Source organism: Pelmatolapia mariae, linkage group LG3_W (assembly GCF_036321145.2).
Source record: "Pelmatolapia mariae isolate MD_Pm_ZW linkage group LG3_W, Pm_UMD_F_2, whole genome shotgun sequence".
Lineage (NCBI taxonomy): Eukaryota > Metazoa > Chordata > Actinopteri > Cichliformes > Cichlidae > Pelmatolapia > Pelmatolapia mariae.
Genome location: NC_086229.1, coordinates 43,098,423 through 43,115,532, shown reverse-complemented (window position 1 = coordinate 43,115,532; position 17,110 = coordinate 43,098,423). Strand labels below are relative to the sequence as shown.

General features: G+C 47.4%; 1 protein-coding gene across 2 annotated transcripts in view; it reads left to right on the top strand.

Moving 5' to 3' along the window:
* The first annotated feature begins 2,509 nt into the window (after positions 1-2,509).
* LOC134624465 (semaphorin-6D-like) overlaps positions 2,510-17,110 on the top strand; it is a 93,883-nt gene continuing 79,282 nt past the window's right edge. For both annotated transcript variants that reach the window (XM_063469432.1, XM_063469431.1), the window contains exons 1-2: positions 2,510-2,885; positions 3,161-3,278. The gene's annotated coding sequence lies outside the window, so the exon portion shown is untranslated. The remainder of the gene's footprint in view (positions 2,886-3,160; positions 3,279-17,110) is intronic.

The following is a 17,110-nucleotide window of genomic DNA, read 5'->3' as shown; positions in this document are numbered from 1 at the left end:
GGATGGAGACGATGTTCTTTGTGTTTGCATTAATAAATGCTGCCGTCTGCGATCGCAGATTTAATGAATTCATTTCATAAGTATTTGTTTGTTTTCCATCACCATAAATGTTCCTGGTATGAGTTTGAGGCTGCAGCAGTTTGGTTTTTAGTTCCTCTCAGTTTTTCTCAGCGGAGCCATGAGTGAGTGGCGTCCTGACGATCTGCTGTGATCATTAATATTAATGTTCAGCCTGGCGAGGCTCATTAATGAGGACGTGTTGGCCTGACGCTGCGTTTATGTTCCAGCTCATCATGTCAACGACTGATGAGCGTGCACGTTTGACCCAAACCGCCATCTTTCCCTAACCGCCTGCACCGACCAGCCTACCTAAGTTTCCAGCGCCTCGTTCGTACTCATTCGTATGGACGCAGAAGCGTGTTTGGTCCCAGGGCACTGCCCTGAAGCCTGTTCTCTACATTTGCTTCTGTTTTCTTTACTGCTGGGTTGGAGCGTGAGGTCGGGTGGGGTCGGGTGGGGTCGGGTGAAGCTAAACGGACAGAGAGCAGACACAGCGAGCAGCTTTGGAGCGAGTCGCCGCTCGCTGTTTTCACAGTCGTTCTGAAGCGGCGCTGAAACACTGTTTATGAATTTATCCGGCTTAGAGCAGCTCTCTCCGCCCGGCTGCATCATCACACACACACACAGGCTGAAGGTGAGCGGTCAGATTTAAAGCTGCTGCATGTGCAGGGTGCATGAACCCGCTGCAGTATCAGGATCTGTATCAGGCACCAGCTATGACAGCTGTGACAGATGTGGCGGTTTCCCTGCTGGAAGCGGCGGCAGATTTACACTTATTAACCCGGCGAGGCTGCAGAGAGAGAGCGAGCGTGAAGCGCTCCGGATTAGACCCGGCCTGTGTGAAACACTGCAGCACACCAGCACTTTACCCATAATCAGCACTAAAGCAGAGAGGAATTATGGGAACTTTTTCTATCACGTATGATTTTGAAGAGTCCTTTAGTGTGAGCGTGGACTGCTGTCACACTCCGCATGTGTGATGTGCTTCTGTGAAGCTATTCCTGCACTTGAACTTCTCCCAGAGCTCCCACTGCTGGGAATACTCCCCGTGATCGAGGCAGGAGGTTACCTGCGCCGGGGCACTGGCGTGGAGGACTGAGTCTGATGGCGAGGAGGACGTGAGCGTGTGTGTGTGAGTAACAGCACGGGACCGTAACGAGCTGTGTGGGGCTCAGCACCGACACTGACAGGTCTGTGGTTGGAGCATCTCCGCGCTCGATGGCGTCCTCCTCGTGTGGTGCTTTTGTTTCTTGTGGAGGAAATCACTTCCTGTGTGTGTTCTGATTAGCGTTCTGTCAGATCGTTGGCTTTTGTCTGATGTGCAGGACGTCTTTTTCCCGGGAAACCTGGTGCAGAACAAACAGAAGTGGGAGCACGGCGCTCCGGCTGATTTCTCCCACGGAACGCCGGCAAACAAATCACAATCAAATCTGACTGCAGAGTTTGCATGACGCAGGGACTTGAGTGCACTCTCCGTGGCTGCGCGTCACCGCGCACACCTCCCGCTGCAGGATCTGCTCTTTCATTATTTTCTGCCGTCCTCCCCTCATTTCTCTCCTCCTTTAATTTTCTCCCTCGCCGCCTCGTGCTCCGTCTGAACTCGTCTCTCTTTTCGGCTCATTTGCTCAGACCTGTCGGCTGTCGCCGCCCATAACTCACCTCCCGTGCTCGCCGCTCGGAGGCTCAGTGCTCACATCTCTTTTATTTCCAGGACGGCTGCGGCAGACCTCCACGCTCCCTCCGCTCGCCTCCATCCACATCTGGACCTCCCGGTGCCTCCGGAGGCCCGGAGCAGCCAGAGACGTGAGAGAGTCACTAATGTGGCCCGGAGTTAGATCATCCCGCTAACGGAGGGTCTTCATCAGGATAATAGACTCATCTCCTCCCTCACTGTCAGTAAAGCTCACGTCTATTCATATATGTCCAAGAGTTCTTCCACAGATGCTCGTTTTCCTGATCGATCCGTTTGAGTGAAAGTCCAAAGTCTGCGTGTCGACGCTCGGATTCACCAACGGGAAGTGTCAGATCCCACGCTGCTTTCCTGTGCTGAAGCTGTCTCAGCATCCAGGATTACTGAGGGCGGGTGTTATCAGCCGATCTGTGCTGCAGAGGACTGCTGCGGTCATCTCTGCTGCTTGTGTCAGAGGTGAAAGGTCACCGCAGCAGAGACTGAGCATAAAGGCAGGACAGCTGACATGTGACCTCATTTACATGGACGGATATCAGCTAAACAAACACACATTCAGAAGTTACAGTTACTACTATTAATTATAGTTATGAGTTGTAATTGTCAGAGAGGGTCAAAGGTCATGTTCCGGCAGCACTGATATTGTATCCTGTTGTTTTAGCCGTGGTCCCGCTGCTCCCAGTGGTCACTTGTGGCATTGCAAAAAACCCAACAAACCCGCCTGAAGGAAACACCTGTGGACCGCAGACAGCACTGAGCATGTGCAGAAGGCCACAGTGCAGGTGTTGAGCGCTCAGCTCCAGGTGAACTGGTGGTTTTTATGTTAACTGGTCAGATTGGTTTCCATATTCTTCTCCGTTTGAGCTTCACGTGTGTCTGCAGCCAATCAGACGCCTGCTCCTGTCGGACTCTCGGCTTTATTGGACTCACCTTTCCAGGTGGAACCAGGTCTGGGAACGTCCCGGCTCCCTGCTCCTCCTGCTTCTCTGGTTGGTGCTCTGCTGGTTGGAGGGTGTAGCTCGTTTGGGGGCTTGGTGGTTGGATGATGTTGTTGGTCCTTTGTGTGTGCAGGTCTTTCTGAAGCAGTTTTCATGTCTGTGGTTTTTCCGAAGACGCTTCGGAAAAACAGTGCTTCCAGGTATGTCTCGGCTCAGGTATGGAAAGGTGGATGAATGAGATGGAGTTCATGGATAACATAAAACTGGAGCAAATCTGATCCGGCTGTGTGTCAGAGATATCCTGACTGGAGCAGGGATCGAGCCCTCCTCTCGCTCTCTGGACCTGAACCCTCCGGCCGGCTGTGGTCAGATCTGCCGGTGTCCAGGTCTCAGGGACACCTGCGCCCCTCCCACAATGCACCTGGATGAAGATGAAAGGCCTGACCTCCTCCTCTCTCCCACTGTGTCTCAGCAGATCAGGATTAATCAGGACTACATCTGGATCTGGACTTCTTCTACCTGGATTTGGGCCTTTCTGTGCTCTGATTGGCTCTGCTGAGAAGCTGCTTGTGATTGGAACACCTGAATTCGAGGTAAGGTAACCTGTGTGTACTAATGTCTTTAATAAAGCTGCTGCTGGAGCTGAACAGGGACATGCAGGGTGTTACTGTGTGTGTGTGTGTGTGTGTGTGTGTGTGTGTGTGTGTGTGTCATTAAGAACATGATCAGCTGATAGTCAGTCACACTGAGGAGCGTGTGGAGCTTTAATCTCGCTGACTCTCGCTGGTTTCTGGAGTTCTATCAAGAAGCCCAGATGACCTCTGACCTGTGACATCACATGAATACAGATGTGTCCTGCCATACGTATACTCCTGTGGTCCTTGTGAGGTCTTCCGTGCTTTGCAGGAAATAAAACTGCAGTCATGGTCAGAAACAACTTTCATTTATGTCTTTGTGTTGACCTCTGACCTCTGCATACACAGAAACAGGCTTAAAGAACCGAGTACAGGAAATAGTCTGTTTCCTTGAAGAGAGACACATGCTGCAGATTTGACTTTGTTTTACTGAAACTCTGTGTGTGTGTGTGTGTGTGTGTGTGTGTGTGTGTGTGTGTGTGTGTGTGTGTGTGTGTGTGACGATAACAAACTGCTATAAGAATTAATGAGTAAACACTGGAGGATGTGCAGAGTAAATGTGCCTCAGGGTGTGTGTGTGTGTGTGTGTGTTTGCCTCGAGGCAGTGCAGAGATCCCACGGGAAAACTGGAGGTTAAAGGCCTGCTTGAACTTGAAAACACACACACGCACACACACACAGATGAGATAGTATTCTAAAGAAGCTGATAAGGCCTCGACATGCCTCAGATAATAAATCCGCACACAGTCACAGTGTGAGCGCGGAAATCTGCTCGGAGCCGCTGATGGATGAGGGCTGAGATATCCGAGTGAAACGTCTGGAAGTTCGTTGGAAGGATGTTTGTGGAACACAAGAACTCATTTTTTTCCACAGAGCTGCAGTCTGGACGTTGTTATCAAAGTCGGAGCACTGGGAATTTCTTTGGAAAGCGAGGCTGTGACTGACAGTCGGGATATTTGAAGAGATCCAAGAGCGGTGAGGAAGTTGGGCTTTTTTCGGATGTTTCTTATAGTCGGAGTATTTCGAAGGTTTTTGTGCAAAGGTTCAAATTTTAAGACACACTGTTTAAAAGTGTCCAAATGTTTGTAGACAGCTGTTCCACTGATGTAAAACCAGGAATTGTGGGGATCTGACAGGAAAATCTAAAAGTTTGATGTGTGAAGTCGATCAGCAGTGTTTTTATCTCGTGCTCACGCCGTCAGGGTGTGCGGCTGCATAAATCTCTGACAGGGTTTGTTCAGTGTCGGTCGGGGGGAGGACAGCGCTGCTTCACACGGGAGCATTTGTGAAACTACAGAAACTCATCGGCTCATTCAAAAAAATGTCATTCAAGACATTTTTTTTAAAAAGCATTTTGTGGGGAGGTTTGAGTGAAGCGGTGAGGTTGGAAAATGTGGATGGTGGGGACATTTGGATTGTGCCACACAATAAGAAGTTAACCCTAACATGTGATGATGAGTCCTGCAGGTTCCCACATCACAGCGACACAGACGTGGGGCCGATTCATGGCTTCATTGTCATGGCGGTGCTCGGGGTCTTTGACCCGAACCCGACGCTCCTCTCAGACAGACGCTGTGACGGGGGAAATGTTTGTGTTTGATGGAGCAGATGATGGCTCGCTGCAGCGCTGCATTCGTTTGCAGAACTCACTCCTAAAGAGCCGTGCAGGGACCGGAAGCCAAGCTGACCCGCCGATAAGACAGTTTGGAGTTTGTTTTTTGCCAAATTTTGGTTTTACTGACAGCTTAAAGTCTCACTTTGCATGCTGCCAAATAAAAACACTCCTCTGCAACCAAAACACCAAATGCTGCTTCGCTTCCCTCCTCTTCCTCCTCCTCTTCCTGGTGTCAGTGCAATGGAGTAACTGATGCCAAGCAGCTCCTTCATCTGACGGGTCACAGAGCGCTCAGAAATCACTGATGAAATCGGTTTCACACCGCCCTCCTACGGGGGTGCTGGGACGCGTTTTGTCAGATATTAATTCCTGACGTCCGGCGTTGAGCCCGGCAGACCTGACGTTTCTGCTGCAGTGAAGCTGGAAACGCTCGATAAAGAGAAGCTTTTGTTGATTAATGAGCCGGGACGTCTCAGCAGAAAGCACTTGATCATGGAAGAATGGGAACTGGCTAATACCTGGACCACCCAGGAAGTAATCCCCACTCACGCCAATTATTACTTATTGATGTTTTGGGCCCAATGAGAGCCCCAGTCTCATCACCCCAGAGGTGATAAGTGACCGTGACACGGAGCAGACTTAACCAATCACTGCACAGTATGCAGTCAGCATTTATCTGATAGAGCCAATCCCAAACAACATATGGCTCTGTTTACGTTTGTGCTCCGATCCCAACAGGAGGAACGACCGGTTAGCTTCAGTGTGTGGAGATCGATAATCAGAGGGGAGGAGGTGTGTGTGTGTGTGTGTGTGTGTGTGTGTGTGTGTGTGTGTGTGTGTGTGTGTGTGTGTGTGTGTGTGTGTGTGTGTACTCGTTGTACTGATGTTTCGGTGACACCGTTCCCAGTAATTCAATTCAATTCAATTCAATTTTATTTATATAGCGCCAAATCACAACAAAAGTCGCCTCAAGGCGCTTTATATTGTACAGTAGATAGCACAATATTAAATACAGAGAAAAACCCAACAATCATATCATATGACCCCCTATGAGCAAGCACTTTGGCGACAGTGGGAAGGAAAAACTCCCTTTTAACAGGAAGAAACCTCCGGCAGAACCAGGCTCAGGGAGGGGCGGGGCCATCTGCTGTGATTGGTTGGGGTGAAAGAAGGAAAACAGGATAAAGACATGCTGTGGAAGAGAGACAGAGATTAATAACAGATATGATTCGATGCAGAGAGGTCTATTAACACATAGTGAGTGAGAAGGTGACTGGAAAGGAAAAACTCGATGCATCATGGGAATCCCCGGCAGCCTACGTCTATTGCAGCATAACTAAGGGAGGATTCAGGGTCACCTGGTCCAGCCCTAACTATATGCTTTAGCAAAAAGGAAAGTTTTAAGCCTAATCTTGAAAGTAGAGATAGTGTCTGTCTCCTGAATCCAAACTGGAAGCTGGTTCCACAGAAGAGGGGCCTGAAAACTGAAGGCTCTCCCTCCCATTCTACTTTTAAATACTCTAGGAACAACAAGTAAGCCTGCAGAGCGAGAGCGAAGTGCTCTAATAGGGTGATATGGTACTACAAGGTCATTAAGATAAGATGGGGCCTGATTATTCCAAGTAATGTGAGTTATTGCTGACACAGAGGATGTCAGCATAGGAATCTCGGAGCGAGTCTCAGGAAGTCTTCCTCCCAGGAACTAGTCCCATATTTCTACCTTTATGCTGCTGGCAGATAAAGGCTCCTCTCTCTGCTCAGGGATTAAGGCCAGCAGTGATTATCTGATCTTTGTCCTGCTGAGGGCCTGAGACTCCCAGCCCCCAATCACAAGCACTGACAGTGCTCTCAAAGCCTGGCTCGACTCGCGGTGCTGAGGAAATGACCCAGTTAGAGCGAAATGTTGGGGGTCAGCTGACTGGGAACGCCGTCTCCAGGATGACTGTGTCAGCAGGAAAATCTCCAGTTATAATGATGGATGATGGTCCCTTCCCCTCCTTCACTCATGAACTCGATCTGTTTCTCAGCGTGTTTTATGTTAGTCAGGATTTCTGTGATTACGTGCTGACCTCTGACCTTTGACCCCTGACCTCCTGTGAAGTAAGGTTTGGCTTTTGTTTGTATTTTTGTTTCATTTTGATAAGCAGCTCATGAAGTCTGTTTCCTGCTGGTTTGAGGCAATAAAACTGTTGCTGTGGACGTGTCCTCGATTGTGAGACTTTAAATGGCTGGAGGATTAATCCTGTGTGTGTGTGTGTGTGTGTGTGTGTGTGTGTGTGTGTGTGTGTGTGTGTGTGTGTGTGTGTGTGTGTGTGAGCAGGTGGTGGTGGTGGTGTTGGGGGTGGGGCTGCACGTCTGTCTTTGGATTAAATGTAAAAAGATTGGACCTCCTCCTCGGTCCCTCCTGTCTTATCTGCCTGGCTGGAACAAGGCTCTAAACCTCGTGACCCCTCGTGCCTCCGATGGTGTATGACTGTGTTTTTCCTTACCAGGGTCAGGTGGCTACTAGGGCTGGGTATCGTCACTGATTTCTAGAATCGATTCGTTTCCGATTCACAAGGTCCCCAATCGATTCGATCCACGATTCGATTCGATTCGATTCAATTAAATTCGATTTGAATCTGGGAAATTTTGACAGTCAGAAATATTATAATTCAGATCAGTACATTTACATATTTTTGTATCTATAAAAAGGAAGCTGACACACGCAAGACTTTATCAAAGGTGTGAGCGTCACAGCAGATGCCTTTGTGTCAAAGTAGCTGAAGATTAAACACAGAAAAACATGAAGGTGGTTTTCCTGGCCTGGGATTTTATAAAAATATTCTGCAGTACATCAAAAACGAAAGAAAACCATTAATCAACATATGAACGTTACCTCTGATGTTACGGCTAAGCGTTTTGCATTTTGCATAATTTTAAAAAGTTTAAATTTGTTCAGTATTGAACGGCAGAAATTAGGTTTTCTTTTCGGAAGTATGTAAAACGAAAAAAAAAAACAGCGGCCGACAGCGCTGTAAACAACGGTAGACTTGTGCGTAACAAGCAAGCGAATAATGCAGAAAACAGATTTTTAGACGGGAAACTGTTCTTGAAGTACAGAGAGAGAGAGAGAGAGAGAGAGAGAGAGAGAGCTGTGCATGAAGTGTGATTTTATCGTGGGTGAAGCAAAACAGTAGAAGTCAGAGGGAATCCATGACGATGTTTACGTGAAGCGTAGTTTGGATCTTCTTTTGCTGCTGGTTCGGTCAATATTGTTTGGAGAGAGATAAAACTAACAGCTTTAGAATCAGCGCAAAAAGGGCGTGAACACAAAGCGCGGACCCGCCGAAACATCAGAATCAGCGAGCTGTCGGCTTTCAGCCCCGACCGTGTCCGTGCCGTTGTTGTGCCAGAAAGTGATTGCCGTCCGCGGGAGCGCGCGCAGCCGCTTAAAGCTGCAGCGCCCGTCGGGTGAGAAAGGCGACATCTCACTGATTCTGATCCACGGGTCCGCCCTGTGTGTTTACGTCCTTGTGCAGAATCCGTGTTCCTGCTCTCATTTACTGTCTTAGCTGTTTGGTGGTTGTTGAAATTTTGTGAGGTTTCACCTGAGATTCTGGCGTTTCGGGCAAAATAAATTTATATAAAAAAATCGATTCAGGATTTTAATGAATCGATTTCACGTTATCCAAGCCAGAATCGATTTTAATCGATGAATCGATTATTAAAACCCACCCCTAGTGGCTACAGCCTTCCTGCTGTCAGTCGTGGCCCCTGAGCACCAAACACCAGGCAGGAGGAGAGCACGCTCTCCACTGAGGAAGGGTAGAAGCAGCAGCTCCTGGTCCAAGTTATTCTTCAAACAAGCTTTAATTGTCACATACACAATCATACAGAGTACAACATGTAGTAAATGGTAAATGGCCTGTATTCGTATAGCGCTTTACTTAGTCCCTAAGGACCCCAAAGCGCTTTACACTACATTCAGTCATCCACCCATGGATGGCAAGCTACATTGTAGCCACAGCTGCCCTGGGGCGCACTGACAGAGGTGTGTAGTCTTACCACTACACTATCCAGCTTCTTCCTCAGGACACAGAGGAAGTGCAGCTGCTGCTGGGCAGCAGGGTAAACATGTCACTCCTGGTCTGATTGGGGAGGGGACCAGAGAAAACTAGTCCCACATTGTTTTGGCAAAGTTACACACTGACTCAATATTGATTTTAGTGACCTCCGATTGGTGTAACTGGGTGTCATTACTGCCGACGTGAATTATGATTTTACTGAATTTACGTTTACCCTTAGCCAGCAGTTTTAAATTTCCCTCCATGTCGCCTGCTCTGGCCCCTGGAAGACAATTGACTATGGTTGCCGGCAGTGTTGGTCAAGTTACTTGAAAAAAGTAATTAAGTATAGTTACTAGTTCCTTCTTCAAAAAAGTAACTGAGTTAGTAACTGAGTTACAAGGTTCTAAAAGTAATTAATTACTTGAAGAGTAACTATTGTGTTACTTTAAAAAACCGTTGAACCCTCTGGGGTCCAGGGTATAATTGGCCATTTTCACTACTTCTGATGTTTCCTCTACATTTCACCTTTAAAAACATTTACTTTGCCTTGTTTGGTATCATCAGCACAACCTCACGTGTCTGAATTCACAGTTGTGTTTTCATGTTGACATACTGTATTAACACAATTGATCTAAAATCAGACAAAAAACATAGATTCCAAGTAGAAACAGTTATATTTTTACTGTAACAACCACAAACGTGTTCATTGAATCATATTTCATAACTTTAAATGCAAATATAAATTGTCAGTTTTAAAATCATATGCACAAGTTTTGCAAACAAAGTTATTTGCAGCCATTTACCTTCAAACTATTTACAGAACAATCAGCTGTTCTTCAATAAGATGCCACGCAAATTATTTGTGCCACTCCAAAAAAATAATTTCTGTCCACTATAAAGGAGAACATCACAGCTGATACCTGCAGGTCTGACAGCAGCAGGTGTATCACTCCTGTTTCTACCTGGAGACAGCAGTCGCCTCATTGTTCTGACACACAACACAAAACTATCCACAACACTACACACTAACTACACAAGACAACACATTAACTACACACTCCAAACACGCTAAACGTCACAAATCTCTCACATCTCAAAACTCGCTCTCTCTCTCTCTCGCCGTCACTCCTAAAACTTCCCCCTCTTCCTAAACAACCAATTGTCATGTTGCCATATCATTTTTTCGTTGGTCGACATGGTGCATTTTTCCACCAACACAAACGGGCTGTTTTTTTATTTGCTCATAAGCAGAGAGGTCTCGCTGCGCTGTCCTTAGACAGTAAACGTGACGAAACTACTGAGGAAAAAACGCCGCGTATATCATGTTTATCATGACTCTGGTTTTACGTGGCCTATCAACACAATTTAAAAACTGGTATATATCACCTCGCTGCTTTGTCATCTTGAAGTGGTCATGTGATTGGCTTACCACGACTACTTTATTCTTCCTCAGTCAAACAGCAGCACTCATGTGATTGTTTTGCCCCTGAGCTCCAGCTGTTGTGCCAAAAAGTGATCGTTGGGCAGAAAGTGATTGTGATTACCGTTGGCGGGAGCGTGCGCAGCTGCTTAAAGCTGTGTCCCAAAACGTAGGCCGCATCCTTCGGAGGACCCGGCCTTTGCAGTCTACGTGGGCCGGGTCCTTCGAAGACCGAGAAGGCCGGAAGTGCGAGGCTGTGAAATGTGACGGTCTACTTCTAATAAAGTTTAATAAACTCGGCCGTCTGCTCCTTGCTATCTAAAATGTAACAGGACACTGGAGTAAACTCTCGACCGTCTCGCACTTTGACGTTTGACGTTTATTCAGCTGTGTGAAAATCCCAGAGGAACCCACCCGATGTATTAATAAAGTTTTATTTAATCTAATAATCTAATAACTTTGATCTCAGCCAAACCGATTTACTCCGGAACAAATAAAACACCGAAAAAAGTCAAACAATTACATTTTTAAGTTATCCGAGTGACTTATATATCATGTTTAACCTGAGTAGCGAAAGAGCGGGGGTCTGAAAACGATGAAGCCGGGAGTCCGCTGCTCTCGCCGGCTCGAGTGACCCTTGAACCCTCCGGCTAGCTATCGAGCTGGTGGGTAACAGACGTCTCCGAAAACATCGGAGCACTTTTGCAAATATGTGATGTCTTGATAAACCGAGCAGATATTTGAAGTTTACACAGATTCTCGCCTGAAAATATGTTAAAACTTTATTTTGTGACCCAGAAAGATTAATAAGAGTAATTTTAAAACTTAGTAGCGGTCGCCATTGTTGGAAACTCGGCCGCGCTATCAATTCCGGGATATGGTGGGCCACGAAGAACACACTCGACCCATCCTTCAAATTCGGGGAAATGAAGGACGCATTTGTCGGCCGCATTTGAAGGAGTCAACGAATTGGGACAGTCTTCGTCGCCTGGCTGTGACGTAATCGGCCTTCAAATGCAGCCTCAGGAGGATGCAGCCAACGTTTGGGACACAGTCTATTACTTACAGCTACTTCCGTGCAACTGATGTAAGATGCAGTAAGCTGAACACAGCTTCAACTGTCTGTTTGTTGAAAAATAGTAACGCGACTGCACCGCATTTTCTTGTTAGTAACGGTAACGGCGTTGTAACGATAGGAATAGTAATTAGTTAGATTACTCATTACTGAAAAAAGTAACGCCGTTATTCCCATCACTGGTTGCCGGTGTCTCTAGCTTCACATGTCTGAGAACAGAATCACCAATTACCAGAGTTTGACCCCCGGCGGGTGTGTCGCCGAGTGGGGAAAAACGGTTAGACACACGAACAGGTTGGTGGTGTACCTGGGGCTTCTGTTTAAGACTATGCTTCCTCCTCGCCGTCACCCAGCCGCCCTCTTTCCCCAGCTGCTTGGGGTCTGCCGGGGAACAGCTAGCGGGGCCTACGCTATCTTCGGCTGCACCAGCTACAGGGGCCTGGCTAGCTATGGGTGAATGAAGGGTGCGAAGCCGAGTCTCTAATTCATGGATGGAGACAGGTTCCACCTGTTCTCCAATTATAATGAGAGAGTTGTGGACCTGTCTGTGTCTCCTGAAGTCCTTTGTGAGTTCCTTTGTTTTCAGGACGTTCAGCTTCAGGTTATTTTCTGAGCACCAGTGGGACAAGTTCTCTACCTCCGCCCTGTACACACCACTTCAGTGTACAGGAAGCGCTTGTGTGTGAGTGTGAGATCGGTTTGAGACCGGTCCTCTTCAGCCATGAAGCTGGAGCAGACAGTGCTGCGTGTTGTGGGGTAGCACGCCGTGGTGTTTGTTGTGTTGGTGTTTGCAGTGTTGTGTTGGTGTTTGGAGTGTTGTGTTTGTGGTGTTTGCGGTGTTGTATTGGTGTTTGCGGTGTTGTGTTGGTGTTTGCGGTGTTGTGTTGGTGTTTGCGGTGTTGTGTTGTGTTGGTGTTTGCGGTGTTGGGTTGGTGTTTGCGGTGTTGGGTTGGTGTTTGCGGTGTTGGGTTGGTGTTTGCGGTGTTGTGTTGGTGTTTGTGGTGTTTGCGGTGTTGTGTTGGTGTTTGCGGTGTTGTGTTGGTGTTTGTGGTGTGGTGTTGTGTTGTGTTGGTGTTTGTGGTGTTTGCTGTGTTGTGTTGGTGTTTGTGGTGTTGTGTTGGTGTTTGTGGTGTTTGCGGTGTTGTGTTGTGTTGGTGTCTGTGGTGTTTGCAGTGTTGTGTTGGTGTTTGTGGTGTTTGCGGTGTTGTGTTGTGTTGGTGTCTGTGGTGTTTGCGGTGTTGGTGTCTGTGGTGTTTGCGGTGTTGTGTTGTGGTGGTGTTTGCAATGTTGTGTTGGTGTTTGCGGTGTTTGTGGTGTTGTGTTGGTGTTTGCAGTGTTTGTGGTGTTGTGTTGGTGTTTGTGGTGTTGTGTTGGTGTTTGTGGTGTTGTGTTGGTGTTTGCAGTGTTTGTGGTGTTGTGTTGGTGTTTGCGGTGTTTGTGGTGTTGTGTTGGTGTTTGCGGTGTTGTGTTGTGTTGGTGTATGCGGTGTTGTGTTGGTGTTTGTGGTGTTTGCGGTGTTGTGTTGTGTTGGTGTTTGTGGTGTTGTGTTGGTGTTGTGTTGTGTTAGTGTTTGTGGTGTTGTGTTGGTGTTTGTGGTGTTGTGTTGGTGTTTGCGGTGTTGTGTTGGTGTTTGCGGTGTTGTGTTGGTGTTTGCGGTGTTGTGTTGTGTTGGTGTTTGTGGTGTTTGCGGTGTTGTGTTGTGTTGGTGTTTGTGGTGTTGTGTTGGTGTTTGTGGTGTTTGCGGTGTTGTGTTGTGTTGGTGTTTGTGGTGTTGTGTTGGTGTTTGTGGTGTTTGCGGTGTTGTGTTGGTGTTTGCGGTGTTGTGTTGGTGTTTGCGGTGTTGTGTTGTGTTGGTGTTTGCGGTGTTGTGTTGGTGTTTGCGGTGTTGTGTTGTGTTGTGTTGGTGTTTGTGGTGTTTGCTGTGTTGTGTTGGTGTTTGTGGTGTTGTGTTGGTGTTTGTGGTGTTTGCGGTGTTGTGTTGTGTTGGTGTCTGTGGTGTTTGCGGTGTTGTGTTGTGGTGGTGTTTGCGGTGTTGTGTTGTGTTGGTGTTTGCAGTGTTGTGTTGGTGTTTGCGGTGTTTGTGGTGTTGTGTTGGTGTTTGCGGTGTTTGTGGTGTTGTGTTGGTGTTTGCGGTGTTGTGTTGTGTTGGTGTATGCGGTGTTGTGTTGGTGTTTGTGGTGTTTGCGGTGTTGTGTTGTGTTGGTGTTTGTGGTGTTTGCGGTGTTGTGTTGTGTTAGTGTTTGTGGTGTTGTGTTGGTGTTTGTGGTGTTGTGTTGGTGTTTGCGGTGTTTGTGGTGTTGTGTTGGTGTTTGCGGTGTTGTGTTGTGTTGGTGTATGCGGTGTTGTGTTGGTGTTTGTGGTGTTTGCGGTGTTGTGTTGTGTTGGTGTTTGTGGTGTTTGCGGTGTTGTGTTGTGTTAGTGTTTGTGGTGTTGTGTTGGTGTTTGTGGTGTTGTGTTGGTGTTTGCGGTGTTGTGTTGGTGTTTGCGGTGTTGTGTTGGTGTTTGCGGTGTTGTGTTGTGTTGGTGTTTGTGGTGTTTGCGGTGTTGTGTTGTGTTGGTGTTTGTGGTGTTGTGTTGGTGTTTGTGGTGTTTGCGGTGTTGTGTTGTGTTGGTGTTTGTGGTGTTGTGTTGGTGTTTGTGGTGTTTGCGGTGTTGTGTTGGTGTTTGCGGTGTTGTGTTGTGTTGGTGTTTGCGGTGTTGTGTTGGTGTTTGCGGTGTTGTGTTGTGTTGGTGTTTGTGGTGTTTGCTGTGTTGTGTTGGTGTTTGTGGTGTTGTGTTGGTGTTTGTGGTGTTTGCGGTGTTGTGTTGTGTTGGTGTCTGTGGTGTTTGCGGTGTTGTGTTGTGGTGGTGTTTGCGGTGTTGTGTTGTGTTGGTGTTTGCAGTGTTGTGTTGGTGTTTGCGGTGTTTGTGGTGTTGTGTTGGTGTTTGCGGTGTTTGTGGTGTTGTGTTGGTGTTTGCGGTGTTGTGTTGTGTTGGTGTATGCGGTGTTGTGTTGGTGTTTGTGGTGTTTGCGGTGTTGTGTTGTGTTGGTGTTTGTGGTGTTTGCGGTGTTGTGTTGTGTTAGTGTTTGTGGTGTTGTGTTGGTGTTTGTGGTGTTGTGTTGGTGTTTGCGGTGTTGTGTTGGTGTTTGCGGTGTTGTGTTGGTGTTTGCGGTGTTGTGTTGTGTTGGTGTTTGTGGTGTTTGCGGTGTTGTGTTGTGTTGGTGTTTGTGGTGTTGTGTTGGTGTTTGCGGTGTTGTGTTGGTGTTTGTGGTGTTTGCGGTGTTGTGTTGTGTTGGTGTTTGTGGTGTTGTGTTGGTGTTTGTGGTGTTTGCGGTGTTGTGTTGTGTTGGTGTTTGTGGTGTTGTGTTGGCGGTGTTGTGTTGGTGTTGTGTTGGTGTTTGTGGTGTTTGCGGTGTTGTGTTGGTGTTTGTGGTGTTTGCGGTGTTGTGTTGTGTTGGTGTTGTGGTGTTGTGTTGGTGTTTGCGGTGTTGTGTTGGTGTTTGCGGTGTTGTGTTGGTGTTTGCGGTGTTGTGTTGTGTTGTGTTGGTGTTTGCGGTGTTGTGTTGTGTTGGTGTTTGTGGTGTTGTGTTGGTGTTTGCGGTGTTGTGTTGTGTTGCGGTGTTGTGGTGTTTGCGGTGTTGTGTTGGTGTTTGTGGTGTTTGCGGTGTTTGCGGTGTTGTGTTGGTGTTTGCGGTGTTGTGTTGGTGTTGGCGGTGTTGTGTTGGTGTTGTGTTGGTGTTTGTGGTGTTGTGTTGTGTTGTGTTGGTGTTTGAGGTGTGGTGTTGTGTTGTGTTGTGTTGGTGTTTGTGGTGTTGTGTTGCGTTGTGTTGGTGTTTGAGGTGTTGTGTTGTGTTGTGTTGGTGTTTGCGGTGTTTGTGGTGTTTGCGGTGTTGTGTTGTGTTGCGGTGTTGTGGTGTTTGCGGTGTTGTGTTGGTGTTTGTGGTGTTTGCGGTGTTGTGTTGGTGTTTGCGGTGTTGTGTTGGTGTTTGCGGTGTTGTGTTGGTGTTGGCGGTGTTGTGTTGGTGTTGTGTTGGTGTTTGTGGTGTTGTGTTGTGTTGTGTTGGTGTTTGAGGTGTTGTGTTGTGTTGTGTTGGTGTTTGTGGTGTTGTGTTGTGTTGTGTTGGTGTTTGCGGTGTTTGTGGTGTTTGCGGTGTTTGTGGTGTTTGAGTTGTTGTGTTGGTGTTTGAGGTGTGAGGCTGTCTGCACGACTTCAAACTGAAAGTAGAAACAGCAGCGGGCGCTATGGTAACCGCTAACTAAACGTTAGTGTTAGCTGAGGTCGCCGTTTGCGCTCGTGTTTCTGTTCTGGTGTTTGATGATGACGTAAGATTAACCCAGACATGTTGTGAGCTGTGACTCATAATCTGAGGAGGTCAAAGGTCGTGTCCTTCTTGTCCACTCTGACCTCAGTGTGAGGTCGTCCAGGTTAGAGCCTCGCTGTGTAGTCAGTCTCGTCTTTGCGCTCTGAGCTCTTTGTTCCCCTCAGTGTTTGTGTTTATTTGTCACTCCTGCACAGCACCTATAATTTCATTGCACCTGTACAGTGACAATAAAGGGCTATTCTATTCTATTCTGTTCTATTCTATTCTGTTCTATTCTGTTCCATTCCATTCTGTTCTATTCTATTCTGTTCCATTCCATTCTGTTCCATTCCATTCTGTTCTATTCTGTTCTGTTCTATTCTGTTCTGTTCTGTTCTATTCTATTCCATTCTGTTCTATTCTGTTCTGTTCTATTCCATTCTGTTCTATTCCATTCTGTTCTATTCTGTTCTATTCCATTCTGTTCTATTCCATTCTGTTCTATTCCATTCTGTTCTATTCTGTTCTATTCCATTCTGTTCTATTCCATTCTGTTCTATTCCATTCTGTTCTATTCTTTTCTATTCTGTTCTATTCTCTTGCAGAGAAGCAGAGGTGTGAAGCTTTTCACTGAAAGGTTTTTGTGTGTCTGTGCTCTCTGTCCCACTTCGGCCTGTTTTTCCTTCCTAAGGTGTAAATCTGTGTCTCTGTGTTTGACCTGGTTTCCATCACGTGTCTGCTCCGTCACCCTCTGATGAAGCGGGGTGGAGTGCTTGGACGGAGGATGGCGGCTGACCTCCGGGGCTGACCTCTGGCGACTGATCTCTGGCGGCTTGTCTAGAGCCGGCCCACTTTAAACGGGTGCTGTTCATTTGTTTTTTCACCGTGTCCCAAATTTTTGCTTCCTGTCTGACCCAGAAACCGGAGCTGAGGAGGAACTCCAGACTCTGGGAGCTAAACGCTTGTGTGGGAGTAACGAAGGAGGATGAAGGTGATCCCTCAGCATCTCTTCACCGCTCTCATTTTGTCAGGGAGGCCTCAGTGGGGGTTTCACACAGCTCCTGCAGTTGGAGTAAAGTTTCCTTCGAGGGTCTGAAGTGAATTAGACTGATGGAGTGTGTCGGCGTGTTAGCGCGAGGCGTCCTGTCCGATGTTAGGTCTGAATACAGGAACAAAGCAGGAGCTGCTGCCTTGTTGAGGTGACGGGACACGGGCAGATATCGCCTCAAAGACGGAAATGTGGATTTTATTTGAAGTGTGTGGATGTGAGAGTGTCGCTGCAGGATATTCTGAAAGATCACAAAACAAAATCACGCTGTGAAATCTCAGCGCAGAGCCTCGCTTCCTTT